The sequence below is a fragment of the Eucalyptus grandis genome, chromosome 7, assembly GCF_016545825.1.
Source record: "Eucalyptus grandis isolate ANBG69807.140 chromosome 7, ASM1654582v1, whole genome shotgun sequence".
Taxonomy (NCBI): Eukaryota; Viridiplantae; Streptophyta; class Magnoliopsida; order Myrtales; family Myrtaceae; genus Eucalyptus; species Eucalyptus grandis.
This window is the reverse complement of record NC_052618.1, coordinates 47,071,051-47,084,448: the sequence shown is the minus strand read 5'-3', so window position 1 is coordinate 47,084,448 and position 13,398 is coordinate 47,071,051. Positions and strand designations below refer to the sequence as shown.

The 13,398-nt window shown below is 39.8% G+C and overlaps 1 pseudogene; it reads right to left on the bottom strand.

Moving 5' to 3' along the window:
- LOC108959543 overlaps positions 1–13,398 on the bottom strand; it is a 31,735-nt pseudogene extending 18,337 nt beyond the window's left edge.

Genomic DNA, 13,398 nt, shown 5'->3' with positions numbered 1-13,398 from the left:
AGGAAGAAATAATCAAGAGACAAACACTCGATGCAAAAGCAATTTACTCCTTATATTGTGCTTTATCACCAACTGAATATAATAGAATATCTTCTTGTGGTACAGCAAAAGAAGTTTGGGACAGATTGCATATCACCTATGAAGGAACAGTCGTGAAGGAAACTAGAATCAACATTCTTCTCGGTCAATACGAAGCCTTCGAATGAAACCAGGGAGAATCTATATCGACATGTTTAGTCGTTTTACAGATATTGTGAATGGTCTTGAAAATCAAGGTCAACCAACTTCTGATCCCATGAAGGTAAACAAGCTACTGCGTGGACTCTCCAGGGATTGGAATCACATAAAGACTTCGATAAGAGAGACGCAAAGAATTATGCCACTATATATCGATGAGCTAATTGGAACTCTTCAGTCTTATGAAGTGGAACGGATCAATGAAGATGAAGATCCAAAAGGTAAGAAATCCATTGCATTAAAATCAAATGATGATTCGATGATCTGATTACAAGAAGATATGGACGATGAGGAGCTTGCTCTCATGATAAGAAGATTCAAAAACTGAATAGAAAAGGAAGAAGGTTCAACTCAAAGAAACAAAGCTTTCAAAGACAGCAGACCAAGTCCGTTGATGATGAGGAACCAAACAAAGACATAGTCTCGCTTTGAATGTAAGAAAAAGGGACACATCGTAGACTCAACCGTCCTCTTCTCAAGAAGAAGAAAGGAAAGCCGAAAGATTTCGAAAAGCTCTCAAAGCCGAAACCTGGAGTGACACAGAGTGTGAAGAAAGTGATAATGAATATGCCAATCTATGTCTGATGGCACAATCAGACTCAGACTCTGATCAGACTCAGACAGTGAATTTGAGGCAAGTGATATTAAAATTCCTGTCAAAGTTTCTAAATATATTGATGAATTATGTTTTAGTCTTAAGACTTCTCTCAAAAGAATTTCCGAACTGAAAAAGGAAAACTCAGCTCTAAAACAAAAGAAAAATGTTTTAGTAGAAAGAGTTAAAAGTCTAGACTTGACTATTTCCAATATTAAAGAAAATGGAGATAATCTTTCAAAAGAAAATGCCTTTTTAAAAACAGACTTATCAAATATATCAAAGAAATTTTCAATAGGGTCCCGAAAAACTTGAGAAAATTCTTTCAGCACAAAGACCTTACTTCAATAAGTCCGGTCTAGGAATGTCAGAAGAAGCAATTCCCCTGATTGATTTTCCTAATGTAAAAGAAAGAATTAAGAAAAGACTCTCGAGAGAGGTTTACAAAAATCACTTCAAGAAAGTTTTTGTAAAATCTGTAGGAAGAAATGCTCTAAAATGTTCAAAATGCAACAGTCCGGATCACTTTGAAAAAGAGTGTCCTATGGTTTGGAAACCCGTTAAGAGAATATGGGCTAATACTACTTATGTTACTAACACAAAAGGACCCAAGAAAGTTTGGGTACCAAAGAAAGCTTGAGACTCTTTTTTAAATGCAGGTCACTGTCAAGAAAAAGGTAAAGTGGTATCTTGACAATGGATGCTCAAGACACATGACAGGAGACTCAAATTGTTTTATAAAGATTGCTCAAGTAAATGGTGGAAAAGTTTCATTTGGAGGAAACAGCAAAGGGAGTATTGTGGGATTTGGAACTGTGAAAATTGGAAATCTCACAATAAGTAATGTTTCCTTAGTGGAATGACTCAATTACAATCTTCTCAGCATTAGTCAATTGTGTGATACTTGGTTTCAAGATCTTTTTCAAGAAGGAATATGTTCTGAATCGCAAAGACTCTACTCGAGTCTTTCATGGGTCGTAGACATGGAAACATTTATCTTCCGGATGTGAAACCAAATGAATCGCAATGTTTTATCTCAATTCAAGACGAAGCAAGCTTATGGCACGAAAGCTTGGTCATGTCAACATGAAGCAATTAGCCAAAATCTCATCAAAGCAGCTTGTTCGAGGACTACCCAAATTACCTTATCAAAAGACTGATCCATGCACTCCATGTATTCTCGGGAAAGCAGCCTTCGAGTCTATAACAAGAAGAGCCAGTCTATGGAGGAGTCAATGAATGTCAAATTCCAAGACTCAACGCAAGATGAATCAAGTCAGACTCATCAAGAAGAGTCTGAACCTACTTCAGATCTTCCAAAGCTTACATCTCAAGAAGCATCTTAGACTCTGGAAAACCAGCTTCAAGATGTTCGTGAAGATTCAAACAAAGAAAGAGATCATCAACCAGATAGATCAACGAGTAACTGGAAGCATAAGTCCAGTCATCCCAAAGATCTTATAATCGGCGAAATGAATGAAGGAATTCGCACCAGATCCAAAAGGCGAGAAGAGTCTAGTGTTGTGGCTCTCGTTTCTAAAATTGAACCAAAAAGCATAGAAGAAGCTTTATCTGATGAAAGCTGGATTGAAGCTATGCAAGAAGAGCTCAGACAGTTTAGCATTAATGATGTCTGGGAATTGACATCCAAACCAAAAGGTAAAAGTGTTATTGGAGCTAAATGGGTGTTCAAACAAAATGAATGAGAAAGGAAAAGTCGACGAAACAAAGCAAGACTCGTGGCCAAGGGATATACGCAAGAAGAAGGAATAGACTATGATGAGACTTACGCTCCAAAGCAAGGTTAGAAGCTATTCGACTATTACTTGCGTTTGCTTGTTATAAGAATTTCAGGTTATTCCAAATGGACGTCAAAAGCGCCTTCCTAAATAGAGTCATCCAAGAGGAAGTTTATGTGGAACAACCACCAGTGGTTTGAAGACCCAAAGAAGCTGGACTCGCCTTCGGATCAAGAAGGCTCTCGTATGGTTTAAAGCAAGCACCTCGAGCTTGGTACGACGATTAAGTAAGTTTTTAATACAAAATGGTTTTGTCAAAGGTAAAGTGGATACTACTTTATTTATCAAAAAGGAGAACAAAAGTTTCTTACTTGTTCAAATATATGTGGACGACATTATTTTCGGATCTTCTAATGAAAATATGTGCAAGAAATTTTCTAAGTCTATGCAGGATGAATTTGAAATGAGTATGATGGGAGAGTTAACATTCTTTCTGGTCTTCAAGTAAAACAATTGAAGGAAGGAACCTTTATTTATCAAGAAAAATATGTTAATGATCTTGTCAAAAGATTTGGACTGAAAAGTGCAAAAAGACCGACATACCGATGTCAAGTTCTCAGAAGATAGACAAAAATGAAGAAGGGAAGAAAGTTGATCAAAAGCTATACGAAGCATCATTGGTTCACTCCTTTATCTTACTGCTTCTAGACCTCGACATCTTGTTGAGTATTTGCATCTCGTGCTAGGTTTCAATCGATTCTAGAGAATCCATCTCAAGTCTGCTAAACGCATCATTAAATACGTTGCTTCATCATCAAGCATCGGTCTTTGGTATCCTAAGAAGGAGACTTTAATCTTCCGGGGATATTGATACGTATCTGGCCGGTTGCGAGTTGATAGAAAGAGCACTTGGGAACTTGCCGCTTGCTTGGAAGCAGGGCAGTGTCTTGGTTTTCAAGGAAACAAAGCACTATGTCTCTTTCAACAACGAAGCGAGTATGTAGCCCCGGGAAGCAGCTGTTCGCAAATTCTATGGATAAAACAACAGCTAAGAGACTTTGAAATTGAAGACTCATGCACGGAGATTAATTGCGACAACACCAGCGCTATCAACCTCACTAAAAATCCAATTCTCCACTCAAGAGCAAAGCATATAAAGATTCGACATCATTTTATAAGAGACCATGTTCAAAATGGAGATGTTTCAATTCAATTTGTTGACTCAAAGAATCAACTGGCGGATATATTCACAAAGCCTTTGGAGAAAAATCAATTTGAGTCTATACGCTTGAGACTCAACATTTTGAGGTATGAGGATATCAAAGTCTAAAGACTTTCGACTCGAACTTACAAGACTTTATCCGAAAGACAGCTTGGTACGTCCGTCGACTATAAGTCTTTCTCTCTTGAATCTCAACTTGAAAAGGTACGATTGTTAGACTTGTGTTTAAATTGTTGCTATATTTAATTGACGAAAATATTGCATCGTTTCATTTTCAAAAGGGAAGTTATTTTTGAAATGGCTATTTTTGCGGAAAAAGACAGTTATTTTGAAAAGGCATATTTTTATTTCCTTTATGACTCGTTCGTTTATCCCTCTTTAACCGATCTTGAACTCGTCGATTCCTCTTCACTTTTCTCTCAAAACCCTAGAAAACATCGATCCTCCATTCCCGTTTGTCTTCTTCGTTTAATCCTAAAAAGTTGTCATCTTTCCTTGGAAAGTCAAGCAAGGAATCTTCCAAAACCGAGAAAGATGTCATCTTCAAGAAAGTCTTCGAGAATTGCAAGCGGGGACCACGGCGGATGAGTGAGGGGCCTACGCACTTCGATCTTGCAAGATGAAGTGACTCCCGCATCGCAAGCGAGCCCACAACATTCTCAACAGGCCATTCTCCTCCATATAGTCCTCAAGGCGTTGATCATCAACAACGGAAGAAATCATCGAGGATGCGAGACCACTGTAAGAGTTCAAAAGCCCGCTTATATTTATCAGTTATATCGTGCCCTAAAAGGAATTCGTACTCCTTTGAACTACATTGATGATTTTCTTAAAGACAAAGGACATGGGAACGAATATATCTTTATGAAAAAAATGGAAAGTTTGGGAATTGCTGGAAAAGGGGTGGCTGAGGAAACCCTTGCAAATATCCCAAGTGATCCTCGTGATCAAATAATCTCGTAGATAGGAATGATGATGATAAATTGTACAGTCAATTCCAACCGAAAATGGGTGTTGCGGTTGATAACCAAGGAAAAAGGGGAGATTTGTTCAGATCAAAGGAGCAAAAGGATCTGTACTCGAAATTGCTGAAGCGTGGGGTGATAAACCCTAGGAGTGTAGATTTTGATTTTCTGGATGCTGTGAATATGAATTTGAGGGAAAAGTTCAGTTATCTTCAACTTGAAAAGTTCTCGCTCGACTCTACGTAGGCCTATGCTGAATTAACTGCATATTTCTATTCAAATCTAAGCTTTTGGATGCGAATAGATTCTCGTTCAGCGTTAAAGACCAAGATTATGTTGTGGATATGAATATGTTTGGCAGATGTGTTAGAAGTCGAAAGAGGAAGATATTAGCCAATCAAAGTTTCCATTGCTCGGGCCACTCTTAAACTAATGAAGGACAGAGAACAGATGAAAAGATCACCTACTTAAGGATGGGTGCATTCAACATCTTGCTTCACAAGATTGTGATTAATTGCCTCCGACCGAAATCGACTTCCAAGACTCGATGTTTCAAGTTCGAGGCCAAGTTGATGTATGCCATTCTCTTTGGAAAAAGGTTTTCTCTCTCACACCGTGATGTTTCACATGTATAGAGCAATGATGAAGGACAGAGGTCAACTCCCTTACCCAAGCCTTGTTACGAAGTTATTCGACATCTCGAATATTCAGCCTCCACAAATCTTTTGTGTTCGACCATGCGATCATATGGTGGTAGGTCTGAAAATGGTGACCAAAATGCGTCTCAAGGAACCGAGCAAGGAGTTGGAGAAATTCAAGGAGAAGACTCCCGCAAAATCTCATCAAATATCTTCTGCTGCTAAAAGAAAAGGGAAGGAGCCCATGGTTGCTCCATCCAAGAGAAGAAGAGCTCTCCTTGTTGAGGATGAAGATGATGAGGAAGACATCACCATCTCTGCATTGGCTTTGAAGAATTTAAGTCGTCTGTTCCACGAAAGAATCGGAGCAAATGACGAAAGAAGCGAGAGGAGAAGGAAGAAGAAGAAATAGAAGCTGAAAAAGAAACAGAGGAGGAAAGACTCGAAGAAGAAAGAAGAGAAGAATGAGAACTCGAAGAACACTCTTCTCCACCCGTAGGCATGGAAACGGGGGGAGATCGGGAGAAAGGAGTGAAGTCTTCATGTCCCGATGCAAGTGAAGGAGCGGTCGCTCACCAGCAGACCCGCAGGATGTTTATGCATCTCAATTTCCAGAAGAAGGTCATGAAGTTTCATCGCCAAACCTGCAAGATTATGCTGATCTACCATCATCCGCATTTACTCCATCGATCGAGCCGAAGCAAGTACTAAAACCGATAATGGAGCAGATTTTCGCAAATCATGGATATTCTTTTGGAGATGCGAGGTCAAATTTATGCCTTGGGATGCGAAGTTCAAAGCTTGAAGAATGAAGGTCAAGCTTCTTCCTGTTCATTGAATGATAAAATGCAAGCCCTCTCTGTTCTGTAATCAGGCCAATGCCAAGAGTGAGGAGATTGCACACTAAAGGAAGACTTTAAAAGGCCGGAAGGCATCGTTCGCCTATGGAAGATTTCCAGCTTGTCCGCGTTCCCAAGCAATCTTAACTTCATCTCATCCTTTTAATGATGACAAAAAGGGGGAGAGATGCAAGATTTGATCAAAAACCTTTCATTCAACTTTTAATTGTTTTTGTTGGATTGTGTTGTGGTTTGAATCTGTTTGACTTTGGTTTGTGTCTGGATGAGAACTGAACTAGACTTGGACTTGACTACTTCTATTAACTAATATTGATATCTTATGGATAGCTTCATCATATACTTGGACTAACCTATTTTCTGTGGTTGCATTCTAGTGTTATTCGTTAAGACATTTACCTCTATAAGATATGCATATGTGTTTGAGAAATGTTTTCCGTGTCAAATCCAAATCTGCAGAAAGTTTTGTCACCATCAAAAAGGGGAGATTGTTGGAGAAATCTTCTTGAAGTGTTTTGAAGTTGACAAATCGTTTTTTATCGCCTAGTCTCGAAAGCTTGCGTACTCGCTATTTAAAGTTCAAGACCTTGGGACAGCCGAGACTCAAGAGTCAAAGTCTGTCTTCATTGACAGCCTCCTAATCCGTTGAAGAAAGGTTATCCATAACGGATGTTTCGTTGAGGATTTAACCTTATCAACTGGAGAAGATCTCATGGCCGGAGAAGACATAAATGAAGTCCTTTGATTGATCGAAGATTGATTCGATAATTGAAGATCCGTGATTGCCTAAATATTATTGGAAGGTTCTCGCTTATGGAAACCGAGATCCTGATTGTATGGGCGAACAGGATTGATGGGCTATCAACACGTTCCATTTATAGCTTGGACAATCTTCCTAATTGATTCCGTCCAACGGGTAGATTGGAGGAATTCCTTTGGTAAGTGCCAACGGGTATGATGGCATAAATGAGTATATAAGGAAGACTGTCTTAGTTGTTCAAGGTGTGCGCGATAGAAGAATTCCAAAGTCCAAGCTCCTTTTTGTTTAGACAAATCCTTTGAGCGAATACTTGTATACAAAAGAGAGAGTCTATATTTGTGAGAAATCTTGAGGAGGTGTGTAGAACATCTACACTCGTGGAATCAAGGCAAAGCGTGGCTTGTAACCTCTCTTGTTCATAGTGGAATCCACCAATAGGGCCGTCAAGAAGAAGAGTGGACGTAGGCTTGATATAAGCCGAACCACTATAAACCGCGTGTTCAATTTTCTCTTCTCTCGCCTTACTTTGATTATCGTTTCATCCAACTGTCTACTATTGTGCAATTGCTTGAAAAAATTCTTTATATACCTATTCACCCCCCTCTAGGTACTCATACTAGCAATATCAACTTGTACTCTCTAACAAGTGTGGCACCCCTAGCCAACTGCACTCCTATGGCAGCACCTTCTTTCGCCTACTAAGCTCCTCTTGATCTTTGCAAGCCAACAATGGTCCCCTTGGTGGAAACATGATCGCAAATCTCTTCTTAAGATTCACCCATTGTTCCAGGAATGTTATCCCCATTCAGCAAGTAATTCAGTTCCTTCCTATGCCCCCATTGCCATCCTAGAAGCTAGGCAAGAGACGCACATTGTCCGAGCCCCTTTGGCCCCGGCGATCACTCTCTACCCTCATAGGATTGGGAAGACCACAAGCTTTTCCCCGAATCACCCACTTATTGGAGGGATCCTCAATCTGATACCATTTGTCACGGGTCGATAATTTCCTTGGCCGCGGATTAACCCATGCGGTGCCTAGTGAACGGAATTCACCAGGCCAACCTTCTTTCTATAGTTATTCCAATGAACAATACGGTGAATAGCTCTTTTCATATGAGATCGTACCACGTCTAACTTGGGTAGGGCGTCTAGTCCATTAAGCGAGATAGTGGCCCTCTTTAGACTCAACAACTGGTTTCGACCTGCCATGGTCTCATCAGGAGAGCGGTATCAGCTCCCAACCAATTTGTGCACGGGAGGCCAACCCTGCCTTCAAAGCTCTTAAGTAATATTATCTTTCTATTTTAGAACTCCTAGCATCAACTGTCCTGACACTGCTCCCACGGACTAGTTGTGTTCATCCTCTCTATGCGCTCGCTCTTCACTCTATAATCCCAAACTTCACTCCCAATGGTTCATAAGTACGTGAGAATCACAGACCGTGTGAAACTCCCCCACCCAATTCTGCAATGCCCTCGTTGCGGGTTGTTTTGTTGCTTTATTGTGTTTCCCTAACCATCAATGCCACTTCTTGGGACTTACATAGATGGCAACGCTCGCCCAACAGAACAAGTCACACCACTCCATTGCTTGCTTCCCCTGATCAAAGATGTTCGCGAATCTCCAGTCACTTGTACTCATTGACAAGTGTGGCACCCTTAGCCAATTGCACCCCTATGGCAGCACCTTCTTTCACCTACTAAGCTCCTCCTGATCTCTACAAGCCAACAAAGGGTCCCCCTTGGTGGAAACGTGATTGTAAACCTCTTCTTAAGATTCACTCATTGATCCAAGAATGTTATCCCCATTCAGCAAGTAATTAAGTTCCTCCATATGCCCCCCTTGCCATCCCAGAAGCTAGACGAGAGCCGCACGTTGTCCAAGCCCCTTTGGCATCGACAATCACTCTCCGCCCTCAGGATCGGGAAGACCGTAGGCTTTTCCTCGAATCACCCACTTACTTGAGGGATCCCCACTTTGATACCATTTGTCACGGGTCGATAATTTCCTTGGCCAAGGATTAACTCATGCGGCGCCTGGCAAACGGAATTCTCCAGGTCAGCCTTCCTTCTATAGTTGTTCCAATGAACAATACGGTGAATAGCTCTTTTCATAGGAGATCGTACCACGTCCAGCTTTGCTTAGGTGTTTAATCCATCGAGTGAGACAACAGCCCTCTTTAGACTCAACAATTTGTTTGGCCTGCCATGACCTCATTAGAAGAGCGGCATCAGCTCTCGACCAATTTGTGCATGGGAGGCCAACCCCACCTTCAAAGCTCTTAAGTAATATTATCTTTCTATCCTATAATTCCTCGCACCAACTGTCCTGACACCACTCTCACGAACCAGTTGTGTTCATCCTCTCTGCGCCCTCACTCTTCACTCGATAATCCCAAACTTCACTCCAAAGGTATTATAAATGCTTTGAGAAAGGTATTTCTAAGGGATGAGATGTGTTGCAAAAATATTATTTGTTTGGGGTTATAAAATATTTTATGGTTTATGAGATTGATTCTTGATTGAATTTTTGATATTGGAAGATGATTGTTTGATGTTCAATATGACTGTGAACCCGGCTAGGGATTTTTGGGTATGTATATCAGTTTATGATATATTTTGGATCAAGCCATTAATAGATAATAGATGGAGATCCTGCTAATGGGGAAATCTTGGTTACTTTGTCACTAAGCATTGTGTCCTAACCATAGTCATATATTGAACAATAGATTGGTCGATGGATAGATATTGATTTGTAATTTGAGATTGATCGATGAAATGGATTATTGAAGTGGTTTTTATAAAAATTGATTAACGGACTAGACAATTGATATTTGGGTTGTGATTGTGGTTAAATGATTATTTCTTATTTGTATAGAGTTTTGTTGAAATAAAACAACTCTTATTTGATTTGAAATATTATATATTGAGATTGAAGTATGAGTTTCTAATATTGCTTTGTATATATGCATAGTAATTACTCAATTCGCTTATGCTACTCACTAGCTTGTAGTTGTCATCCCTTCCTTCTAAATCTTTTCGGGTTCCCAAGTTATCAGTTGTCAATAGTAAGATAGTGTTATCAACTAGGACTTTTGGGAGTTGGATTTTAGTTATGGTTTAGGCTGCGTCCTTCAACAGAAAGGACGGTCACAAGATTCCCCTATTTTTGTAGGATTTCAGGTGTGACAACATGTCCCTCACATTTTTCATGGATACACTATAGTTCTAATATCCTCCCGATTCTATATCCAAACGTTAAAATTTCAGCAAGAGTTCACGTTGAATTCACAATTTAACTTGCCTATGGCCAACAATGGAGGAGGTCATCAAGCAGTCACCCAACATGAGATCGAGCTCATGAGGCAGCAGTTATTGCCTTCCATGTCAAAAGATATTGAGGCAGTATTGAAATTGTTGAATGATTCGGCAAGTGAAAGTTGTCTTAGCATCTTCAGAGTCCCTCAGGCACTTGCGGGAGGAATTGCCAAGGCATGCCTGCCTCGCATTGTCTCTATTGGCTCGTAGCACCATGGAGAATCGTAGTTGCAAATGTTTTAGGTGCACAAGTGGAGATATCTCCACACTATGCTGGAAAGAACTCAATCGCATGGTATCCTCCTCAACAACCTCATTGATATAGTGACACCAAAAGAGAAATTTATCCGGCAGTGCTACTCAGAGAGCATTGAAAATTCAATGGACTGATCTTGTGAAAATGATGGTTCTTGATGGATGCTTCATAATTGAATTCCTCCATCAAATTGCTAGATATGTACCATCCGACAAAATCCTATTAATCAATTCCAATTCATTTGTGTTACTTTCTCTTGGACGAGACCTTCTACGACTTGAGAACCAGATCCCGTACTTTGTTCTGGAGGATTTGTTTGAAACGACGAATGTTTCATGAGGAACCTCGTCTTTGGACAATCTTGCCTTTCGTTTCTTCAGTTGCTTGCTAGAAGGACCTACTATTGTCGGGGAAAGACCAAAATGAGGGAATTTACTCGATTTATTTCGTCTAAGTTCAATACCTACATATCAACAAGATAATCCAGTAGACGAGAGTTCATCTTATCATTTGATCAAATCTGCTTCCGAGTTCCGTCGATTGGGAATCAGATTCAAGCAAAGTGAAGCCAGCACCTTTCTGGAGATCATATTTGACAGTAGATGCAAAACCATTGGAATTCCAAAAATAAAAATAGATCATGATCTCAATTGTATCCTTCTTAATATGGTTGCTTTTGAACAGTGTCGTGGCCAAGTGGACGGGCACATAACTGCCTATGCCATGTTCATGGAATGCCTCATTCACATTGCCAATGATGTACAACTTTTGCATGACCATAAAGTCATCTCGAATCACGGCATGAGCAATGAGGATGTTGCACGCTTCTTCGGTGACCTCTGTAAGGATGTTTATTTCGATGTTAAGGGGAGTTATCTAGCATCGCATTTTGCAATTTTAAATGAGTATCTTAAGTATGAACGGGCTTTATTTTTGCTGTGCATAGCTCCTAAATGCTTTTCATGACAACCCATGGTTAGCTCTTTCAGGCCTAGCTATTGTGACACTTGTAGGCTTGATTCAAACAGTGTACACTGTGCTACAATACTATCACCCAAAGTAGTAGGAAGCATCTAGAAACTACATCTCCATATTGATTTCATAAAATGTATTGACTATGTTTTCAGTCAATTTTTCGAGTCGTTGATATTTTCCTTGTGGCCAAATTAATCTTGGATAAGTGATCAATAGTTATCATCAATGAAGTGATGATGACTAGGGGAGAGCATGAATTGGTGATCCCCTTTCGCCCGGGAATCCAAAACTTACTCCGCCCGAAGCCTAGCCACTTCCAAGTTCCATAGAACTGAGGGTCGGATTGGCCTATTAAATGGCATTCGACAACTGATAAAACTAAAGTTACACGATCCAAAAACAAAAGAAAAAAGAAAAAAAAGAAGGTAAACTAGTGCAAACCATCCTTATTTTGGTAGCCATGCTTAACATCCCCGCCGATGAATCTAGAACTTACTTCACCCTAGGCCTAGCCACTACCAAGGTCCATAGAATTGAGGACGGTAACTTGAGAAAGAAAATCAGCTTACCCTTGTTAGATGATTCATCACATACTGCCGTAAGCCAACATTGAAAAACGACAGAATTTCGTTTGCCTATTTAAAGGGTGTACTTGTCAAATAGTGTCGTTTACATTTTTCCAAACAAATGCGAGCATCTTTAAATGAGTACCTCAATAAGGGTGACTTAGATGTAATCCTTCACATGAGAAAAACGTTCACAGACGTCTTTCATGATAAAATCATTTAATTCATCGCTGAACTTCACCCCAGTTGGTCCACCGCTAATAACAACATAGTGTAAAAGGCCTTTCTTCTTCTGATATGCCTATAAGATACAAAGATGGAATCGCTCCCCTATTGTCCATGAAGCCGTAAAATCTTTCTGATCATTAATCATTGAGCAAAAGTGAGCATGTTCTTCTATTCCTGAAACTTTGGAATGGTGCTCTATAAGTGCAATTCATAAGGTAGGAGAATTGAAGTACATGGATTTTAAGAGAGCATGAAGTTCAACAAAATCTTCTTCATGATTTCTCGAGCAAGATTCATCTCACGAAGGAAGTAGGTGTGTTCCTTAATGCCCTTTCTACCAAAAGTCAAGGGCTTGGCTCCGGCTGCGATGACTAGCTTGTTGTATGCAACTTTAAATCGGTAAGGCTCTTGAGGCAGTCCATCGTCACCAACCGTTTCACAGTACACCTAGTGAATAGGGAACGAGATTTAGCAAAAGAGAAAACTAGAGAGGAAGAACATAATGCACTAACAACAATTAGTGTTACTTGACATTTCTTACCAAATATCATTGATTCCATCATGATGAAGAAATGAAATTTACCTTATCGTACGACGTAGTGTGAACATAAAATAATTGGGAAAAGTACCAATACAATACTAAATTTATTGCATTAGTACTAATTCAGCTCTAAATCTTTTAATTGGACTAATTTAGTATTAACCTTTTGATATTAATACAAATTCAATCAATCTAGTTAATTTTAACCAAAAGTTGCTAATGTGGACACCCGTGATCATGTCAACGCTAATGTAAACATTTTTAATAATTATTTTGAATATTTTCTTTGGTTTATTTCCCTTCTCCTTTTGCCGATGAGGGTCGGCCTTGTCTAAGCGAGGGTGGGCCTCGCCTTTGCCCTCCCCGACCATGGCTTGTGCTAGGAATCGAAAGAAAGAAGGGAAAGAAAAAGAAATAAAAAATATTTAAAAATTAAAATGTCAACATTAGCGCCGACCATGCCTTGAGGATCACCAACGTCAACATCAACAACTTGGGCCAT